This window comes from Leptodactylus fuscus, chromosome 6 (assembly GCF_031893055.1).
Source record: "Leptodactylus fuscus isolate aLepFus1 chromosome 6, aLepFus1.hap2, whole genome shotgun sequence".
Classification (NCBI taxonomy): Eukaryota; Metazoa; Chordata; class Amphibia; order Anura; family Leptodactylidae; genus Leptodactylus; species Leptodactylus fuscus.
Genome location: NC_134270.1, coordinates 171,480,635 through 171,506,349, shown reverse-complemented (window position 1 = coordinate 171,506,349; position 25,715 = coordinate 171,480,635). Strand labels below are relative to the sequence as shown.

General features: G+C 45.6%; 1 pseudogene; it reads left to right on the top strand.

Moving 5' to 3' along the window:
* On the top strand, positions 1–25,109 carry LOC142209841 (sulfotransferase 2B1-like; annotated as a pseudogene).
* The last annotated feature ends 606 nt before the right edge of the window (positions 25,110–25,715 follow it).

Sequence of the window (25,715 nt, the reverse complement as noted above, 5' to 3'; positions counted from 1 at the left end):
ATGTCTTACGAACATTTTGATTACAAAGGAGTCAGATTTGTCAAAGGAATCTATACAGAAGAGTCTGTCAGCCATGCCGAAAATGAATTTGAAGTATTTGATGACGACATTTACAATGTAACCTATCCCAAATCAGGTAAGTAGAATATATTAGTTTATGGCTCATGGTAACTTTGGTCTTGTGGCCCTCAAATCATCGTGTTGTGATTTATTGAGTGACAATAATTTGGTAGCCACTCCACCATGAAATCTGATGGAACTTTAGACACTTTAACAGCACAGACATCAATGTCACATGCAAATGAGACTCACTCTTGTTTGCAATTTTATATCTTTTTTTATTTCATTTTGTTTTCTATTGTGTTGGTGTTTGTTGACAATTTTTGTAATATTAACCTTTCTATCTTTCTTGTTAATAAAGACAGGCTGTAACTATGGTTGAACCGATCTTGAGATTTCAAGATTGATTTTAAAATACGATCTCCAATCATTTTCCAGCCGATTTTGATCCTGATCTCGATCGTGAAATTTGCTCGATCGTTGATCAAAATCCGATCTTTTCCGATCCCGATCCTCAACCCTAGTCAATGCTTCTCTATGGGAAAAGTCATTTTTAGGGTTGAGCCGATCTTGAGATAACCTCTGATTTCAATCCCGCTGGAAAAGATCTGGGCGGAATTCCGATGGCGATCGTGAAATTTACTCAATCGCCGATCGGAATCCGATCTTTTCCGATCCTGATCACTCAATCCTAGCTATAACATTTTCCTTTGCAACCCTATAATGGAGCTGTTACTAGAGAAACTTTGTAAACCTTTTTTTTTATTGTAAGTAGGCAAAGTAGAAGCTTTTATCAAAGAAGAGATGGCTACTTCAAATGGCTGTATCTCTAGTTTTATACCATCTAGAAATTGTTTTGATATCACAAGAAAGTAGAGATTCTCATCTTGCATAGGCTGCCAAGATGGCTGTACTAGCTATAAAAGATCCTGAGATCACTAGTTTAAAACACAGTAGGGGATGTCGACTATGTTTTTAACTAGTGATACCTCTAATATTTGTATAGCGTTACATAAAATATATAGTTGTCACTTCAATCTTGGCAGCATATGAGAGCTTAGAATCTCAGCTTCCTTGTGATACTAGTAACATTACTAGGTGGTATAACACCAGAGATACAGCTATTTGAAGTGACACCCCCCCCCCTTCATTGGTAAATGCTTCAGCATTATGAACTCCATTAAACACAGGTGTACGGACAGTCTCTCCCTGGCAATACTTAGTTTCAGCCTGTTTTCTATTAAAATTGAAGTTAGATAGGTTAATAAAGTATATTGCAAAAATGATCCCCCCCCAATACAATAGTAAAAAAGTAAATTGTAATAAAATTGGAGTTACACTGTAAGAACCAAATTGCACCCTTTATAAAGGTTATATTAAGTTGCAGACAAATACATCACATTTTTTTTACTGTCCAAAAATCCACCTGTGACTGTCACCACTGAGCCCCTAATCTGACTACTTACACATATTGACATCATTGTGGGGCCATAATTAGAGATGAGCGAACACTAAAATGTTCGAGGTTCGAAATTCGATTCGAACAGCCGCTCAATGTTCGTGTGTTCGAACGGGTTTCGAACCCCATTATAGTCTATGGGGAACAGATACTCGTTAAGGGGGAAACCCAAATCCGTGTCTGGAGGGTCACCAAGTCCACTATGACACCCCAGGAAATGATGCCAACACCTCTGGAATGACACTGGGACAGCAGGGGAAGCATGTCTGGGGGCATCTAACACACCAAAGACCCTCTATTACCCCAACATCACAGCCTAACAACTACACACTTTACACACTCAATACCACCTCTCTGACAGTAGGAAAACACCTTGAAACATGTGTATTTGGCACTTGCAGTGAGGAGAGCTTGTCACCAGCAGTGAATTTGGCCCTTGTAGTAAGTTGAGGTTGGCACCAACATTTGTTTTGAAAATCAGGGTGGATTGAGCCTCTAACCAGCAGAGTTTGGGCAAATTCATGGTGGAGGGAGCCTCTAAAAACCCCAGTTTGGACCAATTCATGGTGGAGGGAGCCTCTAACCAGCCCAGTTTGGGCAAATTCATGGTGGAGGGAGCCTCTAAAAAACCCAGTTTGGACCAATTCATGGTGGAGGGAGCCTCTAACCAGCCCAGTTTGGGCAAATTCATGGTGGAGGGAGCCTCTAACCAGCCCAGTTTGGACCAATTAATGGTGGAGGGAGCCTCTAACCAGCCCAGTTTGGACCAATTAATGGTGGAGGGAGCCTCTAACCACCCCAGTTTGGACCAATTCATGGTGGAGGGAGCCTCTAAACAGCCCAGTTTGGGCAAATTCATGGTGGAGGGAGCCTCTAAAAAACCCAGTTTGGACCAATTCATGGTGGAGGGAGCCTCTAACCAGCCCAGTTTGGACCAATTAATGGTGGAGGGAGCCTCTAAACAGCCAAGTTTGGACCAATTCATGGTGGAGGGAGCCTCTAAAAACCCCAGTTTGGACCAATTCATGGTGGAGGGAGCCTCTAACCAGCCCAGTTTGGGCAAATTCATGGTGGAGGGAGCCTCTAAACAGCCCAGTTTGGGCAAATTCATGGTGGAGGGAGCCTCTAACCAGCCCAGTTTGGACCAATTAATGGTGGAGGGAGCCTCTAACCAGCCCAGTTTGGACCAATTAATGGTGGAGGGAGCCTCTAACCACCCCAGTTTGGACCAATTCATGGTGGAGGGAGCCTCTAACCAGCCCAGTTTGGACCAATTCATGGTGGAGGGAGCCTCTAAAAAACCCAGTTTGGACCAATTCATGGTGGAGGGAGCCTCTAAACAGCCCAGTTTGGGCAAATTCATGGTGGAGGGAGCCTCTAAAAACCCCAGTTTGGACCAATTCATGGTGGAGGGAGCCTCTAACCAGCCCAGTTTGGGCAAATTCATGGTGGAGGGAGCCTCTAAAAAACCCAGTTTGGACCAATTCATGGTGGAGGGAGCCTCTAACCAGCCCAGTTTGGGCAAATTCATGGTGGAGGGAGCCTCTAACCAGCCCAGTTTGGACCAATTAATGGTGGAGGGAGCCTCTAACCAGCCCAGTTTGGACCAATTAATGGTGGAGGGAGCCTCTAACCACCCCAGTTTGGACCAATTCATGGTGGAGGGAGCCTCTAAACAGCCCAGTTTGGGCAAATTCATGGTGGAGGGAGCCTCTAAAAAACCCAGTTTGGACCAATTCATGGTGGAGGGAGCCTCTAACCAGCCCAGTTTGGACCAATTAATGGTGGAGGGAGCCTCTAAACAGCCAAGTTTGGACCAATTCATGGTGGAGGGAGCCTCTAAAAACCCCAGTTTGGACCAATTCATGGTGGAGGGAGCCTCTAACCAGCCCAGTTTGGGCAAATTCATGGTGGAGGGAGCCTCTAAACAGCCCAGTTTGGGCAAATTCATGGTGGAGGGAGCCTCTAACCAGCCCAGTTTGGACCAATTAATGGTGGAGGGAGCCTCTAACCAGCCCAGTTTGGACCAATTAATGGTGGAGGGAGCCTCTAACCAGCCCAGTTTGGACCAATTAATGGTGGAGGGAGCCTCTAACCACCCCAGTTTGGACCAATTCATGGTGGAGGGAGCCTCTAACCAGCCCAGTTTGGACCAATTCATGGTGGAGGGAGCCTCTAAAAAACCCAGTTTGGACCAATTCATGGTGGAGGGAGCCTCTAAACAGCCAGTTTGGGCAAATTCATGGTGGAGGGAGCCTCTAAAAAACCCAGTTTGGACCAATTCATGGTGGAGGGAGCCTCTAACCAGCCCAGTTTGGACCAATTAATGGTGGAGGGAGCCTCTAAACAGCCAAGTTTGGACCAATTCATGGTGGAGGGAGCCTCTAAAAACCCCAGTTTGGACCAATTCATGGTGGAGGGAGCCTCTAACCAGCCCAGTTTGGACCAATTAATGGTGGAGGGAGCCTCTAACCAGCCCAGTTTGGACCAATTAATGGTGGAGGGAGCCTCTAACCACCCCAGTTTGGACCAATTCATGGTGGAGGGAGCCTCTAAACAGCCCAGTTTGGGCAAATTCATGGTGGAGGGAGCCTCTAAAAAACCCAGTTTGGACCAATTCATGGTGGAGGGAGCCTCTAACCAGCCCAGTTTGGACCAATTAATGGTGGAGGGAGCCTCTAAACAGCCAAGTTTGGACCAATTCATGGTGGAGGGAGCCTCTAAAAACCCCAGTTTGGACCAATTCATGGTGGAGGGAGCCTCTAACCAGCCCAGTTTGGACCAATTAATGGTGGAGGGAGCCTCTAACCAGCCCAGTTTGGACCAATTAATGGTGGAGGGAGCCTCTAACCACCCCAGTTTGGACCAATTCATGGTGGAGGGAGCCTCTAAACAGCCCAGTTTGGGCAAATTCATGGTGGATGGAGCCTCTAAAAAACCCAGTTTGGACCAATTCATGGTGGAGGGAGCCTCTAACCAGCCCAGTTTGGACCAATTAATGGTGGAGGGAGCCTCTAAACAGCCAAGTTTGGACCAATTCATGGTGGAGGGAGCCTCTAAAAACCCCAGTTTGGACCAATTCATGGTGGAGGGAGCCTCTAACCAGCCCAGTTTGGGCAAATTCATGGTGGAGGGAGCCTCTAAACAGCCCAGTTTGGGCAAATTCATGGTGGAGGGAGCCTCTAACCAGCCCAGTTTGGACCAATTAATGGTGGAGGGAGCCTCTAACCAGCCCAGTTTGGACCAATTCATGGTGGAGGGAGCCTCTAACCAGCCCAGTTTGGACCAATTAATGGTGGAGGGAGCCTCTAACCACCCCAGTTTGGACCAATTCATGGTGGAGGGAGCCTCTAACCAGCCCAGTTTGGACCAATTCATGGTGGAGGGAGCCTCTAAAAAACCCAGTTTGGACCAATTCATGGTGGAGGGAGCCTCTAAACAGCCCAGTTTGGGCAAATTCATGGTGGAGGGAGCCTCTAAAAAACCCAGTTTGGACCAATTCATGGTGGAGGGAGCCTCTAACCAGCCCAGTTTGGACCAATTAATGGTGGAGGGAGCCTCTAAACAGCCAAGTTTGGACCAATTCATGGTGGAGGGAGCCTCTAACCAGCCCAGTTTGGACCAATTAATGGTGGAGGGAGCCTCTAACCAGCCCAGTTTGGACCAATTAATGGTGGAGGGAGCCTCTAACCACCCCAGTTTGGACCAATTCATGGTGGAGGGAGCCTCTAAACAGCCAAGTTTGGACCAATTCATGGTGAAGGGAGCCTCTAAAAACCCGTTTGGACCAATTCATGGTGGAGGGAGCCTCTAACCAGCCCAGTTTGGGCAAATTCATGGTGGAGGGAGCCTCTAAACAGCCCAGTTTGGGCAAATTCATGGTGGAGGGAGCCTCTAACCAGCCCAGTTTGGACCAATTAATGGTGGAGGGAGCCTCTAACCAGCCCAGTTTGGACCAATTAATGGTGGAGGGAGCCTCTAACCACCCCAGTTTGGACCAATTCATGGTGGAGGGAGCCTCTAAACAGCCAAGTTTGGACCAATTCATGGTGGAGGGAGCCTCTAAAAACCCCAGTTTGGACCAATTCATGGTGGAGGGAGCCTCTAACCAGCCCAGTTTGGACCAATTAATGGTGGAGGGAGCCTCTAAACAGCCAAGTTTTGGGAAATTCATGGTGGAGGGAGCCTCTAACCAGCCCAGTTTGGACCAATTCATGGTGGAGGGAGCCTCTAAACAGCCCAGTTTGGGCAAATTCATGGTGGAGGGAGCCTCTAAAAAACCCAGTTTGGACCAATTCATGGTGGAGGGAGCCTCTAACCAGCCCAGTTTGGACCAATTAATGGTGGAGGGAGCCTCTAAACAGCCAAGTTTGGACCAATTCATGGTGGAGGGAGCCTCTAAAAACCCCAGTTTGGACCAATTCATGGTGGAGGGAGCCTCTAACCAGCCCAGTTTGGGCAAATTCATGGTGGAGGGAGCCTCTAAACAGCCCAGTTTGGGCAAATTCATGGTGGAGGGAGCCTCTAACCAGCCCAGTTTGGACCAATTAATGGTGGAGGGAGCCTCTAACCAGCCCAGTTTGGACCAATTAATGGTGGAGGGAGCCTCTAACCAGCCCAGTTTGGACCAATTAATGGTGGAGGGAGCCTCTAACCACCCCAGTTTGGATCAATTCATGGTGGAGGGAGCCTCTAACCAGCCCAGTTTGGACCAATTCATGGTGGAGGGAGCCTCTAAAAAACCCAGTTTGGACCAATTCATGGTGGAGGGAGCCTCTAAACAGCCCAGTTTGGGCAAATTCATGGTGGAGGGAGCCTCTAAACAGCCCAGTTTGGGCAAATTCATGGTGGAGGGAGCCTCTAACCAGCCCAGTTTGGACCAATTAATGGTGGAGGGAGCCTCTAACCAGCCCAGTTTGGACCAATTCATGGTGGAGGGAGCCTCTAAACAGCCCAGTTTTGGCAAATTCATGGTGGAAGGAGCCTCTAACCAGCAGAGTTGTGGGAAAGCAGGGTGGAGGGAGCCTCTAACCAGCAGAGTTGGTGGAAATCAGGGTGGAGGGAGCCTCTAACCAGCAGAGTTGGGGGAAATCATGTTGGAGGGAGCCTAGTATTAGCAGAATTGTGCAACGCTTATGGTGGATGAGTATGAGGATGCGGAGGAATTGGAGAGGTTGAGTACAGACATGGAGTTTCATGTTGGGGTGCTTTACACAGGTGGGCACAAAAATGAAGGCTCTATCCAGTGGTGGTTCATTTTTATCAAAGTGAGCCGGTCGGCACTCTCAGCTGACAGACGGGTGCGCTTGTCAGTGATGATGCCACCGGCTGCACTGAACACCCTCTCAGATAGGACGCTGGCGGCAGGACAGGACAGCACCTCCAAGGCATATAGGGCAAGTTCAAGCCACAGGTCCAACTTCGACACCCAATACGTGTAGGGCGCAGAGGGGTCGGAGAGGACAGGGCTGTGGTCGGAAAGGTATTCCCGCAACATGCGCCTATACTTCTCACGCCTGGTGACACTAGGACCCTCCGTGGCGGCACTTTGGCGAGGGGGTGCCATCAAGGTGTCCCAGACCTTAGACAGTGTGCCCCTCGTTTGTGTGGACCGGTGAGAACTTGGTTGCCTACTGGAGGAACTGCCCTCCCTGCCGCCAACGTCACATGCTGGAAACATCTCCATCATATTCTGCACCAATTGCCTGTGGCAAGCATTGATGCGATTGGCCCTCCCCTCTACCGGAATAAAAGACGAGATGTTGTTTTTATACCGGGGGTCAAGGATAGCAAAGATCCAGTACTGGTTGTCCTCCATGATTTTGACAATACGCTTGTCGGTTGTAAAGCACCCCAACATGAACTCAGCCATGTCTGCCACAGTGTTAGTTGGCATGACTCCTCTGGCCCCACCGGAAAGTTCAATCTCCATTTCCTCCTCATCCTCCATGTCTACCCATCCGCGCTGCAACAATGGGACGATTCGAAGTTGCCCGGAAGCCTCCTGTATCACCATCACATCATCGGACAACTCTTCTTCCTCCTCCTCCTCCTCCTCCTCCTCCATTAAACGCAGTGAAGCGGACAGATGTGTGGACCTACTCTCCAGCTGTGACGGATCGGATGCTATCCCTAACTCCTCTGTGTGATCTGAGTTATCCCTGATGTCAATCAGGGATTCTCTCAGAACACACAAGAGCGGGATTGTAAGGCTCACCATCGCATCCTCAGAGCTCACCCTCCTTGTGGACTCCTCAAAGACCCGTAGGATGTCACAAAGGTCTCTCATCCATGGCCACTCATGGATGTGAAACTGAGGCAGCTGACTTTGTGGCACCCTAGGGTTTTGTAGCTGGTATTCCATCAAAGGTCTCTGCTGCTCAACCACTCTATTCAACATCTGAAACGTTGAGTTCCAGCGTGTGGGGACGTCGCACAAAAGCCGGTGTTGTGGCACATGCAGGCGTTGCTGGAGAGATTTTAAGCTAGCAGCGGCTACTGTCGACTTGCGAAAGTGGGCGCACATGCGCCGCACTTTCACCAGTAGCTCTGGAACATTGGGGTAGCTCTTTAGGAAACGTTGCACCACTAGGTTGAAGACGTGGGCCAGGCATGGAACATGTTGGAGTCCGGCAAGCTCCAGAGCTGCTACCAGGTTCCGGCCGTTATCACAAACGACCATGCCTGGGCCCAGGTGCAGCGGCTCAAACCATATTGCCGTCTCATCGAGGAGGGCATCCCTCACCTCGGAGGCAGTGTGCTGTCTGTCCCCCAAGCTGATCAGCTTCAGCACAGCCTGCTGACGTCTACCAACGCCAGTGCTGCAACGTTTCCAACTCGTAGCTGGGGTCAATCTAACAGCGGAGGAGGAGGCGGTGGCGGAGGAGGAGGCGGTGGCGGAGGAGGAGGCGGTAGAGGAGGAGGAGGAGGGGGGTGTTCTTCTCGTGTCCCTGCCAGGAATGTTAGGCGGGGAGACGAGGTACACCGGGCCAGTTTGGGAAGCAGTCCCAGCCTCAACTACATTCACCCAGTGTGCCGTCAGTGAAATGTAGCGTCCCTGTCCGCATGCACTTGTCCACGCGTCGGTGGTCAAGTGGACCTTTGTGCAAAGCGCGGAACTAAGGGCCCGCCTGATGTTGAGTGACACGTGCTGGTGCAAGGCGGGGACGGCACACCGGGAGAAGTAGTGACGGCTAGGGACGGCATAGCGAGGTGCCGCAGTTGCCATCAGGTCCAGGAAGGCGGGAGTTTCAACAAGCCGGAACGCCAACATCTCCTGGGCCAGCAGTTTAGCGATGTTGGCGTTCAAGGCTTGCGCGTGTGGGTGGTTAGCAGTGTATTTCTGCCGCCGCTCCAATGTCTGAGAGATGGTGGGTTGTTGTAAAGAAACGCCTGATGGTGCCTTTGATGGTGCAGGAGAAGGAGATAAGACAGGACCAGGGGAGGATGAGGTAGAAGTCAACAAAGTGGCGGAGGCAGATGAAGTGGTGTCCTGGCTCGTCCTCTGGAGTGCATCGCCAGCACAGTCAGCAGTGGCAGTGGCAGAGGCAGAGGCAGTGGCAGAGGCAGTGGCAGTGGCGTGAACGGCAGGCGGCCTTTGTCCTGCCGTTGCTGCCTGCCACTGATTCCAGTGCTTGGATTCCAAATGACGGCGCATTGAAGTGGTGGACAGGTTGCTCTTCTCAGAGCCCCTAATCAATTTCGAGAGGCAAATTGTGCAGACAACACTATATCTGTCCTCGGCGCATTCCTTGAAAAAACTCCACACCTTCGAGAAACGTGCCCTCGAGGTGGGAGTTTTTCGGGGCTGGGTACGAACTGGAACATCTTGGGAGATTCCAGGTGTGGCCTGGCTTCGCCTAAGCTGCTGACCTCTGCCTCTGCCTCTAGCTACCCTTTTTGGTGCTGCACCTGCCTCAACATCCACACTACTTTCCCCGCTTGACATCCCCCCTGTCCAGGTCGGGTCAGTGTCCTCATCATCCACCACTTCCTCTTCCAACTCCTGTCTCATCTCCTCCTCCCGCACAATGCGCCGGTCAACTGGATGCCCTGACGGCAACTGCGTCACATCATCGTCGATGAGGGTGGGTTGCTGGTCATCCACCACCAAATCGAACGGAGATGGAGGAGACTCTAGTGTTTGAGCATCTGGACACAGATGCTCCTCTGTTAGGTTCGTGGAATCGTGACGTGGAGAGGCAGGTTGAGGGACAATGAAAGGAGTGGAGAACAGCTCTGGGGAGCAGGGACAGTTTGGGTTATTGTTCTGTAAAGCTTCGGAATTTTGGGAGGAAGGAAGACAAGACTGTTGGGTAATAGGAGGAGAGGAGGCAGAGTCTGACTGGCTGCTGGACAATGTGCTGTAAGCGTTCTCTGACAGCCATTGCAAGACCTGTTCCTGGTTCTCGGGCCTACTAAGGTTTGTACCCTGCAGTTTAGTTAATGTGGCAAGCAACCCTGGCACTGTGGAGTGGCGCAATGCTTGCTGCCCCACAGGAGTAGGCACGGGACGCCCTGTGGCTTCACTGCTACCTTGCTCCCCAGAACCATTCCCCCGACCTCGCCCACGGCCTCGTCCACGTCCCTTTCCGGGAGCCTTGCGCATTTTGAATTCCTAGTTAGAAATTGGCACTGTATACCAGTAGTAAAAATTGTGGGTGCACGTAACCCCAATATATTCTTTGAATTCCCAGTCAGACACTGGCACTATATGGCAGTAGCAAGAAATGAGGGTATTTGTATTCCCAATATACTCTTTAAATTCCCAGTCAGACAATGGCACTGTATACCAGTAGTAAAAATTGTGGGTGCACGTAACCCCAATATATTCTTTGAATTCCCAGTCAGAAACTGGCACTATATGGCAGTAGCAAGAAATGAGGGTATTTGTATTCCCAATATACTCTTTGAATTCCCAGTCAGACAATGGCACTGTATACCAGTAGTAAAAATTGTGGGTGCACGTAACCCCAATATATTCTTTGAATTACCAGTCAGAAACTGGCACTATATGGCAGTAGCAAGAAATGAGGGTATTTATAACCCCAATATATTCTTTGAATTCCCAGTCAGACAATGGCACTGTATACCAGTAGTAAAAATTGTGGGTGCACGTAACCCCAATATATTCTTTGAATTCCCAGTCAGAAACTGGCACTATATGGCAGTAGCAAGAAATGAGGGTATTTGTATTCCCAATATACTCTTTAAATTCCCAGTCAGACAATGGCACTGTATACCAGTAGTAAAAATTGTGGGTGCACGTAACCCCAATATATTCTTTGAATTCCCAGTCAGACACTGGCACTATATGGCAGTAGCAAGAAATGAGGGTATTTGTATTCCCAATATACTCTTTAAATTCCCAGTCAGACAATGGCACTGTATACCAGTAGTAAAAATTGTGGGTGCACGTAACCCCAATATATTCTTTGAATTACCAGTCAGAAACTGGCACTATATGGCAGTAGCAAGAAATGAGGGTATTTATAACCCCAATATATTCTTTGAATTCCCAGTCAGACAATGGCACTGTATACCAGTAGTAAAAATTGTGGGTGCACGTAACCCCAATATATTCTTTGAATTCCCAGTCAGAAACTGGCACTATATGGCAGTAGCAAGAAATGAGGGTATTTGTATTCCCAATATACTCTTTGAATTCCCAGTCAGACAATGGCACTGTATACCAGTAGTAAAAATTGTGGGTGCACGTAACCCCAATATATTCTTTGAATTACCAGTCAGAAACTGGCACTATATGGCAGTAGCAAGAAATGAGGGTATTTATAACCCCAATATATTCTTTGAATTCCCAGTCAGACAATGGCACTGTATACCAGTAGTAAAAATTGTGGGTGCACGTAACCCCAATATATTCTTTGAATTCCCAGTCAGACACTGGCACTATATGGCAGTAGCAAGAAATGAGGGTATTTGTATTCCCAATATATTCTTTGAATTCCCAGTCAGACAATGGCACTGTATACCAGTAGTAAAAATTGTGGGTGCACGTAACCCCAATATATTCTTTGAATTACCAGTCAGAAACTGGCACTATATGGCAGTAGCAAGAAATGAGGGTATTTATAACCCCAATATATTCTTTGAATTCCCAGTCAGACAATGGCACTGTATACCAGTAGTAAAAATTGTGGGTGCACGTAACCCCAATATATTCTTTGAATTACCAGTCAGAAACTGGCACTATATGGCAGTAGCAAGAAATGAGGGTATTTATAACCCCAATATATTCTTTGAATTCCCAGTCAGACAATGGCACTGTATACCAGTAGTAAAAATTGTGGGTGCACGTAACCCCAATATATTCTTTGAATTCCCAGTCAGAAACTGGCACTATATGGCAGTAGCAAGAAATGAGGGTATTTGTATTCCCAATATACTCTTTGAATTCCCAGTCAGACAATGGCACTGTATACCAGTAGTAAAAATTGTGGGTGCACGTAACCCCAATATATTCTTTGAATTACCAGTCAGAAACTGGCACTATATGGCAGTAGCAAGAAATGAGGGTATTTATAACCCCAATATATTCTTTGAATTCCCAGTCAGACAATGGCACTGTATACCAGTAGTAAAAATTGTGGGTGCACGTAACCCCAATATATTCTTTGAATTACCAGTCAGAAACTGGCACTATATGGCAGTAGCAAGAAATGAGGGTATTTGTATTCCCAATATATTCTTTGAATTCCCAGTCAGACAATGGCACTGTATACCAGTAGTAAAAATTGTGGGTGCACGTAACCCCAATATATTCTTTGAATTCCCAGTCAGACACTGGCACTATATGGCAGTAGCAAGAAATGAGGGTATTTGTATTCCCAATATATTCTTTGAATTCCCAGTCAGACAATGGCACTGTATACCAGTAGTAAAAATTGTGGGTGTATATAGCCCCAATTCTATTGCTAGGGGACTTGCAGGGTATTTCTGGGGTGAAGGTGGGGGGGCACACCGTTGGAACGGGTATCGGGGGTATATATCGGGTATACGGGAATACACTGACAGTGTATTCCATTCAGGATCCTGGGAAAGCTGGGTTGCGGCGATTGAGCCCGTCAGTGCCACGTTACACTGACAAGCTTCTCCCTGGAATTTAGCTCTTACAAGAGCTGTTGGTTGTCTTCTCCTTCCTATCCTAGCCTGTCCCTGCCTACCCAGAATCTAAGCCCTAGCTAACTGGATGGAAACCTCCGTCCTCGGTGAATTGCAAGCTCAGAATGACGCGAACCTGGGCGGCGCTGTTCTTTTAAATTAGAGGTCACATGTATTCGGCAGCCAATGGGTTTTGCCTACTTTTTTCAACGTCACCGGTGTCGTAGTTCCTGTCCCACCTACCCTGCGCTGTTATTGGAGCAAAAAAGGCGCCAGGGAAGGTGGGAGGGGAATCGAGTAATGGCGCACTTTACCACGCGGTGTTCGATTCGATTCGAACATGCCGAACAGCCTAATATCCGATCGAACATGAGTTCGATAGAACACTGTTCGCTCATCTCTAGCCATAATCACATCATGCATGGTGAATGTCAGGATCTGGTACTGGGCACATGGCTTTATATCAGAGATCAGGTCTCCACTTGGTCCCTATGGGAATATGCCATCACTATCTGTTATTGTCAAAATTCTGTAAAGGATAATATATTATAAATGCTGTATTCCTTCTATTAAACCACAATGACCACTTTAATTGATTTGGACTGATAGAGAGAGAGAGAGAGAGAGAGAGAGAGAGAGAGAGAATAGATAGGAGATAGACTGCTCTCATTGTAACTCCAAGCAACACTGATTGACAATCACTTTCACCTGCTGTTGTGCAAGTGGAATAGACAACAGATGGAAATTATTGGCAATTTTCGAGACACTCAATAACGGAGGGCTCTGCAGGTGGGGACCACAGACCACATCTCAGTACCAATGCTTTGTGGCTGATGTTTTGGTCACTATTGAATGTTGGTTGTGCTTTCACACTGGTGGCAGCATGAGACGGACTCTACAACCCACACAAGTGGCTCAGATAGTGCAGCTCATCCAGGGTGGCACATCAATGCGAGCTGTGGCAAGAAGGTTTGCTATGTCTGTCAGCGTAGAGTCCAGAGGCTGGAGGCACTGCCAGGAGACAGGCCATTACACCAGGAGATGTGGAGGGGACATAGGAGGGCAACAACCCCACAGCATGACCACCTACCTCCACCCTTGTGCAAGGAGGAACAGGAGGAGAACTGCCAGAGCCCTGCAAAATGACCTCCAGCAGGCCACAAATGTGCATGTGTCTGCACAAATGGTTAGAAACCGACTCCATGAGGATTATATGAGGGCCCGACGTCCACAGATGGGGGTTGCGCTCACAGCCCAACACTGTGCAGGACGCTTAGCATTTTCCACAGAACACCAGGATTGGCAACTTCACCACTGGCGACTTGTGCTCTTCACAGATAAAAGCAGGTTCACACTGAGCACATGTGACAGACGTGACAGAGTCTAGAGATTCCGTGGAAAGTGATCTGCTGCCAGCAACATCCTTCAGCATGGCCGGTTTAGCAGTATGTCAGTAATGGTGTGGGGGTGGAATTTCTTTGGAGGGCCGCACAGCCCTCCATGTGCTCGCCAGGTAGCACCCAGATGAGATCCTCAGATCCCTTGTGAGACCATATGCTGGTGTGGTTGGCCCTGGGTTCCTCCTAATGCATAGTAATGCCAGACCTCATGTGGCTGGAGTGTGTCAGCAGTTCCTGCTAGATGAAAGCATTGAAGCTATGGACTGTCCCGCCCGTTCCCCAGACCTGAATCCGATTGAGCACATCCACCATCGTCATGTTGCACCACAGACTGTCCAGGAGTTGGCAGATGCTTTAGTCCAGGTCTGGGAGGAGATCCTTCAGGAGACCATCCGCAACCTCATCAGGAGCTGCCCAGGTGTTTTAGGGAGGTCATACAGGCACGTGGAGGCCACACACACTACTGAGTCTCATTTTGACATGGTTTTTTTTTTTGTTTTTTTTTAATGTAGATTGTGAGCCCCACATAGAGCTCACAATGTACATTTTTCCCTATCAGTATGTCTTTTTTTTTTTTTTTTTTGGAAGATGGGATGGAAATCCATGCAAACACGGGGAGAACATACAAACTCCTTGCAGATGGTTTTTTGCCCTTGGCGGGATTTGAACACCAGGACTCCAGCGCTGCAAGGCTGCAGTGCTAACCACTGAGCCACCGTGTGGCCCCTAATTTTGACATGTTTAAGGACATTACATCAAAGTTGGATCAGCCTGTAGTGTGTTTTTCCACTTTATTTTTTTTTGGGGGGATGGGGGGGGTCTCCAATTCCAGGCCTCCATTGGTTAATAAATTTGATTTCCATTGATGATTTTTGTGTGATTTCGTTGTCATCACATTCAACTTTGTACAGAACTAAGTATTCAATGAGAATATTTCATTTATTCAGATCTAAGATGTGTTATTGGAGGGTTCCCTTTATTTTTTTAAGCAGTGTATTTGATCCAAGTTCCTGCATGTATACAATGTCTTGATGTAATCTCTTACTTCTTCTAGGTACTAACTGGATGATTGAAATCCTGAACTTAATTATAAACACAAGGGAGATATTACAAAAAGCAACGCCACGCCTATCCAGATGAGATCACCATGGTATGAAATAGCTGGAACTCAAGAACAAATCGAGAAACTGGACTCACCAAGAATATTAACTTCCCACCTACCGCACCACATTTTTGCAAAATCTTATTTCAAATCCAAAGCAAAAGTAAGTAACACATAACCCTCTGCTTAGTGAGAACAGATCCCTGAAGCTTGTGCTAAGGATTATTCTACTGACACTTACAAGAGGTAAAGTGCAATACATGACTAAGTGTTAGGATTGGGCCCCGCAGGCTTCCCGTCCAGCACATAGCGCCACCTGCGGGCCAATCCAAACCTCGCCCTCGGCCTTGTGCAGAGAGGTGTCTGGAGTCTAAGTCCAGCTTTCGGCCCACTGAGCATGCTCAGACATTTTGGGTCTGCTCAGAGGCTAAGTCCCATATCGGCCATACTGAGCATGATCGGTGACGTCATGCCACCACCCCTGTTGGGCGGGGACTAGCCTTTAAATAGTGTGAGCCGACGCCCGCCTGGTGCTCACACTTTGACTATTACATTGAGACAGGAGGTCAGGGCTAGGCTCCTGTTAATGTCAGGTTTCCAGTTCAGGTATTCTAATTAGGATTTCTGGGTACTGCTGGTAGGGACCTGAATAGCCTGTTGGTTCTGTCCGGTAATATTGTAGCTCCAAAGCTGTTGTGGAGCCCTTTGTGTTTCTGACCAGGAGTGACATTTAACCCTTGGTAGCCTAGGTTGCAGCCTATACTCAGGTGCAGTTCCCCAGCAAGTTACTGGTGAACCACTGTTGCCGCCTATTCACATTAAAGCTGCACGAAAACACTTGCCCAGTGAAGTCAACTGGTGTAAGCCTCATTGCAGCCAATTCACATTAACACTGCACAACATCACTGCCAGTGCAGTTTAACTGGTGGTTCATATTCAGGCATACAGCTGCCCATCTGGGCTTGTGGACCTCGCTGCAATGCTCTGCAGCTTAGCGGTTCTGGTTGTGTTCATTATTATTTTTATATATACACACAGAACCGTAACACTAAGCGCAACATTATTCCCTTTTTCTTTGAACCTGTAGTGTAGACAACCTTAGGCTGAGTTCAGACGGGGCTTTTTTGGTCCGGATTTTGAAGCGGAAGCTGCTTCAGTTTCCTGACCAAAAGACGGCTAGCCGCACCCAGATGCTGATACAGTGCACCAGTATCCAGTCACAGCATTCCGCTCCGGATTACACCCAAATGAATGGGCTTAGTTGGGAGGAAGATGTTGTGAGGCGGATGTCCGCAACTAAATCAGCAGCGGAATCTTTCTGAAGAAAGGGCTTGTTGCTTCTTTTTTCCGTGTGTGTTTTTTTCCCATTGATTTCAATGGGAGGCAGTTTTTTGAGCTGGATTTTCACACGGATTCTGTGTTAAAATCCAGTCCAAAAAAACCCCATCTGAACTCAGCCTACCAGCCGTACTTCTGGCTTTGGATGTCGTTTCTACACTTCTTGTATTTTTTTTTTTCCGCTTTTATTTCGGATAGGTTTTAAACATGTAAAGTTGCAACATTTTAGGCATAATAGGCAAAGTGAATTGTTACAAACCAGACTTGTGTCTTAGACAAATAAAAATGGTTACCGCTACATGCTTTGCGCAGTGAAAATACTGAAGAGAAACATGTCTGTGATGTCCTGGGGTCACTTGACATAACCTGACAATCTCTCAGTGGTAGGTGGACATCTTACAGAGCTGATGTCACATACAGTATATAAAAGGCTGTGGGTAGGAACACAATGCATTTCAGTGATGGTGGAAGTATGGGATGGATGTGTTATTTATCACTGCATGATCCAAAGCAATTGTTCATCAATAAGCAGTACCAGCAACAGCAAATCTTCATAGGAGTAGGAGAATTAGAAGAAAGTTTAGTCGGGATTAATAAATTACAGGCAGATTAGGATAGAAACCATAGACAGGAGTGTGAATATCTGTACAGTGTGAGCCAGACTGCTGCAGCAATACAGACAATAGATGGTTAATAGAGATGAGCGAGTAGTATTCGATCGAGTAGGTATTTGATGGAATACTATGGTATTCGAAATACTCGTACTCGATTGAGTACCACTCGCTATTCAAGTGTAAAAGTTTGATGCAGAACCAGCAATAAATCAAGTATGGATATATCATGTAACTCTAAGTGCTTGGTGGCATACATCAAAGGACAACATACCGATCTACATGAGTCTGTGGGCAAGAATACAATGTAAAAGTGGTAAAAGAATATAAAAAACTAAGATGTGATCTATTCAGGACATTTCTTGATGATGTTGAATAGAGATGAGCAAGTAGTACTCGATCGAGTAGGAATTTGATCAAATACTAAGGTATTCAAAATACTCGTACTCAATCGAGTACCACTCGCTGTTCGAATGTAAAAGTTTGATGCAGAACCAGCAATGATTGGCCGAATGCTATACAGTCGGCCAATCAACGCTGGTTCTTCTCCTACCTCTAGAAGTCTTCTCCGTTCAGCTTCCCCGCGACGTCTTCCGGCTCTTCATTCACTCTGCCAGGCATCGGGCCTGGGCAGAGCCGACTGCGCATGTTAGTTTGTAGTGCGGGCATGCGCAGTCGGCTCTGCCCAGGCCCAATGCCTGGCAGAGTGAATGAAGAGCCGGAAGATGCCACGGGGACGCTCAAAGGAGAAGACTTCTCGGAGGATCCAGCCCGACCCTCACTCGTGGACTTGGTAAGTATAATTTGATCAAATGTTGCCTACCCCTGAAACAAGCATTTTCCCCCCATAGGGTTCGATATACGATTCAAGTACTCGAATATTGAGGGGCTACTCGAAACGAATATCGAACCTCGAACATTTTACTGTTCGCTCATCTCTAATGGTTAACCCTTTCATTTTCAACAATTTTAAAGTCTGTTTTGCAACAAAGAAGTGGGATCGTGCAGTGTCACATTGTTTTTTACTGACAAAATCATTTTATGTCACTTTTCACAGAAAGTTCAAAGAATTTTCTTCTGTAGACTTTCTGCTTCCATTATACCTATGGAGAAACCGCCAGCATTTCTGTAGGTATAATTGACATGCTGCGATTTCCAAAAATGTGGCGGTTTTGGAAATTGCAAATTGGACTGGGACTGTAAACCACTGTGGTTTTTGTAGCAGTGTTTTTGATGTTGCCAAACCTTGGCATTTTCATTAAATAGATCAATAAGTTACAAATTAGGCTGAGGCCCCACGTTGTGAAAAAACTGTTTTGTTTGGTTTTTAGTTTTGTTTGCAGATTTTGCTGCAGTTTTTGAGTCAAACCCAGGAGTGGCTATGAAAGGAATGGAAAATATAAAGAAAATTGTTACGTCTCCCTTCTCAATCTACACTTAACTTCGGCAAAAGTCTGCCTCAAAGTCTGCAACAAAAAAAGCTATTCTGCATTGTGGGTACTCAGCCTTACTCCTCGTTCACACCTGCATTTGGTAATCTGTTCAGGGAGTCCGCATGGGGACCCTACTGAATGGACTAACAAAGGCATTTGCAAACGGTGTGCAGTGAAAGCACACTGATCCCCATAGACTATAATGGGGTCCGTGTGCTTGCCAAATGCTGTCTGCACAAATCATGTGGACAGGAAAGTAGATTTTGAAGTGCTTTTCTATCTGCATGTTCCCTGCGGAGATCTGGCGGCAAGCACATGGACCCCATTATAGTCTATAGGGATATGTATGCTTTCCCCCGAACGGATTACAGATGCATATGTGAAAGAGGGGATAAGCAAGAAGCAGAATGGATTTCTAGGTTGAGATTTCGAAGCTTAAGTGTAAGTTCACACAGTTTTTTGGTCAGGATTTTGAGGCGGATACGGCCTCAAAATTCTGGACAAAAAGACGGCTCCCATTGAAATCAATGGGAGCCGCTCAGGGCCTTTTTCGGAAAAAGAAGCGAGGTGTTCATTCTTCAGGCCCTCCTGGACTAGGAACCATTCATTGGGCCTAATCCAGAGCAGAGTGAGCGGCTGGATGCCGGTGCAGTGCAACGACTTTCAGTCGCAGCTACCCGTGTTTCGGACCGGAACCTGAGGCGACCTCCACTTCAGGTTCCGTTAAAAAAAAACGTACCCTAAAAGATAACTAATATTTGTTCTTTTAGTAATTGTAACGTGGTCTCAGTTTGAAATAAAGCTGTTTTCTGGGGTCATCTCTTAAGGACCTCACCACTGGTGGACAATAGTATGTCAGCCAACAAGGATGAGGAGCTGAAGATATCACATTATGATTTTCAGATGCTATTGAGTAATTTTCTTTTTCTTTGAAGACACCTAATCTTCAAACCTTTGAGCAATCATATGACCTTCATCAGACCAGGGGTAGTTAGGCCGGGGTCCCTTGTGGTATAAACACTGCGATTTGCCCACAGCAGAAATCCCATGGAAAAAAAAAACATGGCATTTTACAGTCACAGCAAAGTGGACGGTAGTCTAATGAATTCCTTCCTCACTTTGCAAAAAAAAAAAAAAAAAAAATACATGCAGCAGACACTCTGCGATTTCTAAAACCATTGTGGTTTTGGAAATCACAGGATGCTATTTATACCTACAGCAACACTGGTGGTTTCTCTATAGGTATATTGGAAGCAGTAAGACTGCAGAAGAAACCTCTGCAAACTTTCTGGGAAAAATTGCAATGTGTTGCTGCCATGGTTTCCCAGCAGAACCCCATGTGTGACCTTAGCCTTAGGCTAGGTTCACAACTGAAGTGGAGTCCATATAGGACACTCCGATGCAGAATCTGCCAAAAATCGGAGCAGAGGACTTTTCTCTCCATACAATGGCAGAAACCCAGAGGACATCTGGTGGACCCTATTATAGTCTACGGGGTCCGCAGATAATTGATGTTTTAGCAGACGGGCTCTTCCATGGTGGACCCGAATGATGGAAAGTGCAGTGCAAATGTTAACCTAACCTTAGCTTTTTGCATGGGGCATTACTATACACCATGTCAATAGTAGTTGGCCAATCAGATGGTGTGAGGGCACAACCTATTGAGAAGAGAAATTGTAATACCTCCAATTTACATATTTCTAGGATCCCTAAGAGAAGAAGAGCTCAGTGCATGAGAAAGTATTCTCCAGAATTGTTACCTTATGGGGAAATATATCGTACTAGAGGAGAGATGACATTTCCCTTTTAGCTACACAAGTTATTTTTCTATACAATCTAATTATAAAAATATGTGAATTAATTTGCGTATTAAAATTAAAACTAAAGGGGCCACATGGTGGCTCAGTGGTTAGCACTGCAGCCCTGCAGCGCTGGAGTCCTGGTGTTCAAATCCCGCCAAGGGCATAAAAACCATCTGCAAGGAGTTTGTATGTTCTCCCCGTGTTTGCATGGATTTCCTTCCCATATTCCAAAAGACATACTGATAGGGAAAAATGTACATTGTGAGCTCTATGTGGGGCTCACAATCTACATTTAAAAAAAAAAAAAAGAAAAAGAAAAAAAATAAATTAAAACTAATTAAATGTTATATGTTCTATCATAGTAGCAATAACACAATCTTATCTACTGTTGTCTGTTCAGATTATCTACACGATGCGAAACCCAAGAGATGTCATTGTATCCATGTTCCATTTTAGTAAGATTCTCAATCTCTACAAATCTACTGAAAATTTCCAGAATTTACTGGAGGACTTTACACAAGGAAAGAGTAAGATATAAATGTCTTAGAATTTTTGATGTGACGGGCCAAATGAAATATTGCAATTTATTAGTTTTCACATTAACTGCTGAAGTGCAAACTGCTGGTTTCTCAGTTTTAATTTTTAGCTTTACTGTGTAGACTGGGACAGAGTCAGCTGAGTGATTATATCATTACTAAAGGGAATCTGTCAGGTCCAAAATGTTTCTCAAACCAAATGTTACTCACTACTAAAGGGGTAATATAGGGCAGAAATGTTAGAGGACATTCAAAGCACACTTGCTGATTTATAGGCATATTTGGGAAGCGAGTTCCCACCCTCTGAGAACTTACAAGCTGATTTGCATATCCATAAAAAGATGATTCCCTTGGGGCAACATGGTGGCTCAGTGGTTAGCACTGCGAGCTTGCAGCGCTGGAGTCCTGGGTTAAAATCCTGCCAGGAACAACATCTGCAAGGAGTTTATATGTTCTCCCCGTGTTTGCGTGGATTTCCTCCTATTCTACAAAGACATAATGATAGGGAATAAAATGTACATTGTGATCCCTATATGAGGCTCACAATCTACATTAAAAAAAAAAAGATGATTACCTCTTTATTACTTCATTGGTTTGCAGCCACAAAGGCATGTTTCTACTCCCTGTGTCTTCTTCAGTCCTGGGTTTCAATCTTCTAGGCCTCAGGCCTTGGGCAGAGCCGACTGTGTGTGCGTGGGCAACAACAAAATGGCCTCTTACACAAGCTTACTGTGTAAGCGGCCATTTTCTTGTGGCCCGGCCATGCGCAGTCTGCTCTGACCGAGGCCTAGAAGATTGAAACCCAGGATGGAAGAAGACGCAGGGAGAGGCCATTTCAGAAGAAGATGAGGTGGCACTGGAGATTTCTCTCGCAGCATTGGGGGCACCCTCAGTGCTGTTTGAGCGCTAGGGACCGCCCCTAGTGCTGCAAGATGACTCATTTGCATACCGAAAAAAACCTGGACTTCTACCTAACGGCGATGCAGAGAAGACACCTAAAGGTATGAGAAGAATAGCCTTTCTTAAGGCTATTCCTACGTCTTAGGGAGAAAGAAAAGTGTATCCAATGATAGGATCCCTTTAATGACAGAACATAAGCCTACTGTATAGCTGGGAGTCAAGCAGCAGAGCAACACTTTATACACCTGGATAACGTTATACGCAACTTCCCTACTCCCTTTCCCACCCCAAGAGCTGAACACTGCCTCAGATCACATGACATTAATGGGATTCCCAGGTCCATCAAAAGCATTTCCAGAATCCAGGTCAGTTAATATTCCCTGGACAACCCCTCTAAAAAGCAACAATTGTTGAGGCTGACAGATTTGTTCATCCCATACCGTATGCAGTAAGTGATTTGCTGCTAGTGATCTATTAATGTTACCTTTGCTGATTTGTTTGGTCAATGTTTTAGGCCTGTTACCAAGAATGACCATTCCTAGAAATGGTAGTTCCAAAGATTGGGCCCAATAACTGCACAATGTTAAAGGTTACTTATAATTATATGACCTCCACTCAAATAAAAGGGGTTTCTTTGGAAGAGTTTACATTCCCGCCTTCTAGCATACATTGGGACTGGCATTTGGTCATTGCACTAAACCCCCTTCATCTTACTGCCTTCCCCTATGTACAGATGGAATGATACAATGTTATCTTTATAAATTAGCTTGAAGATGGCGATTATGTAACCAAAAGATTTAGTTTTAATACTCCAAAAGATCTATCTCCAATAGAAGTAGGAAGTCCATCCATCTCTTCCTGTATCTTTATAGAGTCCTTATGTTGACACTTTGGGTATTCTTGTAAAATACTATAATATATGTAGATTATACAGGAAAACTTACTTTGTTACTTTATTTCCTTTTAAGTAATCGGGGCCTTTATCTTTCAGCTCTGTATGGAACGTGGTTTGACCATGTAAAAGGCTGGATGCAAATGAAAGATGATGAAAGATTCTTCTATATCACCTACGAGGAGCTTCTCCAGGTAATAATACTGCAGTACAGGGCGGCATGGAGAGCGGGCTGGGTCTCTTATGTACTGCATTCTGATCAAGAGACAGGTTTATATGGTTATCCCCTAAATATATGGCTGTACCAGCAGTTAAATGACATGTATGAAAAAATAAATAAATAAAAAACTACCACTAGAGTCAGGCAAACTGATTTGTTCCAAGCCGGGTTTGACCCAAATATTCCAAAGTGTTGGGTTATTAATAGAGATGAGCGAACACTAAAATGTCAGAAGTTCGAAATCCGATTCGAACAGCCGCACATTGTTCGACTGTTCGAACGGATTTCGAACCCCATTATAGTCTATGGGGGGAAAATTTATACTTACGAGTGATGGTCGGGCTGGATTCTCCTTGAAGTCTTCTCCCAGCACAGCGTCCCCGCGGCGTCTTCCGGCTGGAATTCACTCTGCCTAGGCATCGGGGCCTTGGCAGAGCCGACTACGCATGCGCAGTCGGCTCTGCCTAGACCGGATGCCTAGTCAGAGTGAATTCCAGCTGGAAGACGCCACGGGGACGCTGCACGGAGAAGACTTCTAAAGGTAAGAGAAAAACCAGCGTTGATTGGCAGAATGTATAGCATGTATAATGTATAGCATTCTGCCAATCAATGCTGGTTCTGCATCGAACCTTAAACTTCGAACAGCTAGTAGTGTTCGATCGAGTACGAGTATTTCGAATACCGTAGTATTCAATCGAACACCTACTCGATCGAACACTACTCACTCTAGTTATTAACTAAATCAATGTTACCCCTCCTTGTAAAATTATAGAGATTATGTCATTATTACTATTACTCTCTCCTAATTACTTTATCACAGTATTACTGTGGAGCCTCCAGGACCTTTTGGGGATGGCGTCATGGGCAATTGCCCAGCAACCCCCCCAGTCCCCCCGTCCCCCAACGCTGGCTGTGATGCCCCATTTACTTGTCCAATGCTTACCAATAATAGATACAACATAAAGATGTAGGCCCTAAACCAATGATGACCTTCTGCTCATACATCCACCATTCAGAAGTGGGTTCGCTGGTTACTATTACAATTACCTAAATATAAGATCTCTATAAGGCGCCATGTTGTATCTGACTGATGAGGAGAAAAGTTGTCTCATTACTTGTCTCTTGGGCTAGTACTGGGATGTGAGTTATACATTACATATAGATCTACATAAATCTCATATTTTTCAGGATCTCCGTGGCAGTGTGGTAAGAATCTGTAAATTTTTGGGGCAGGAGTTGGATGACGCCCAGATTGACTCGGTTGTTGAACATTCAACCTTCAAATCCATGAAAGATAACCCAATGTCAAATTGGACTCAAGTTCCATCTGATGTAATAGACCAATCTAAAGGCTCCTTCATGCGTAAAGGTAATTCTGATTATCTAAGCCATCACTAATGGATAATTTTTAGTAGCAGATTGTTATATACTGTATTCGGCCATGGACACTTCAGCTATTTCACCATTGGATAACTTTCTCAGAATGTAAGAAAATGACTAAGAATTTCTAATTTTTATGGTTTGATATTTGTCTTTGTATTGTAGCAGGATAAGCTTTTATAGCAGATACAATAGGCTGTTACTTTCTGGTGTCTGCAGCTCAGTCACCCTAATCATTTCATTAAAGGGGTTGTCCAGCCTAAATTTTTATTTATTAATTAGGCCAGGGGAGGTAAATTACATAAAAGAAACTGTTGTGTGAGGGCACCTAAGATATCCTGTATAGTCAAGATTAGGATCCAATAAAATTCAACAACTATAGAACCAGGGTGTTTTGCCAATAGGATGGCTTCGTAAGAGCAGCCTGAGATGACAATTGTATCTCCTGATGTCTATTATTATTGTATCTCCTGATGTCTATTATTATTGTACTTTGATGGTCTTCCCCTCCCCACCTAGACAACTAGACATGGAATTCACAATAATGTATTTTTGCATATTTTGTTCCTTACAGGAATATCTGGAGACTGGAAGAATCATTTTACTGTCGCACAGAGCGAGTACTTTGATAAAATCTACCAAGAGAAGATGGAGGACCTCAATATGAGCTTTTTCTGGGAACAATCTTCCTAAAGTTCTGGCCTCATTTTGTATTACATTCAGGAAGTGGTTGATGGATAGAACAACATGTCTTACCAAGGGTTGTCAGAGATTCCTCCAGTCACTGACCATCCAATACAATACTATGGCTGGGAAATTACATGTATTATATCCAAAAAGCCACAAAAGGCAGATGGCCGCTCTGCTATTGTTCAATATTAGGAAATGTTTTTATCTGTATTTGAATTAAATATTGAATATTTTTCAGACTAAAACAGCTGATACATGAACAGATATGGACTTATTTTCTGTTGCTTATGAATGGCAACAAATTCCACAACAAGGTTTAATAATTATTGGCCTGTGTGTACACTGACATAGTATCATCTTTCATTGTATATGAAAGACAAACAGAAACCAGAACTAAAAAGAGAAACCAAAATCCAGGGCTAAAAATCTTCTTCTATTGTTCCATGAAAAAGGGTAAAAACTTCAGCAGTACAAGCTATTGAGAGTCCTTAACCTTAACTACCTGAAGTAGGTGCGGACTGTTGTGGTTAGATGAAGGGCCACAATATAGTAACAATATTGGCTGATAGCTGTCTCTACTGCTTGCTGTTATCTACCACTAGAAGACCTCTAGAAGCCAAGACAGACCCAGGAGCTTACACCAGAACACGCCGCAAGGAGAGATGGACTGCAACTGAATTGTCACCAAACCAATACATGTGGTAATAATAAATGTACTGCTACAGAAACCAACACAAAGTCCAGAAAACTTACAGAGTGTCTTGGATGAAG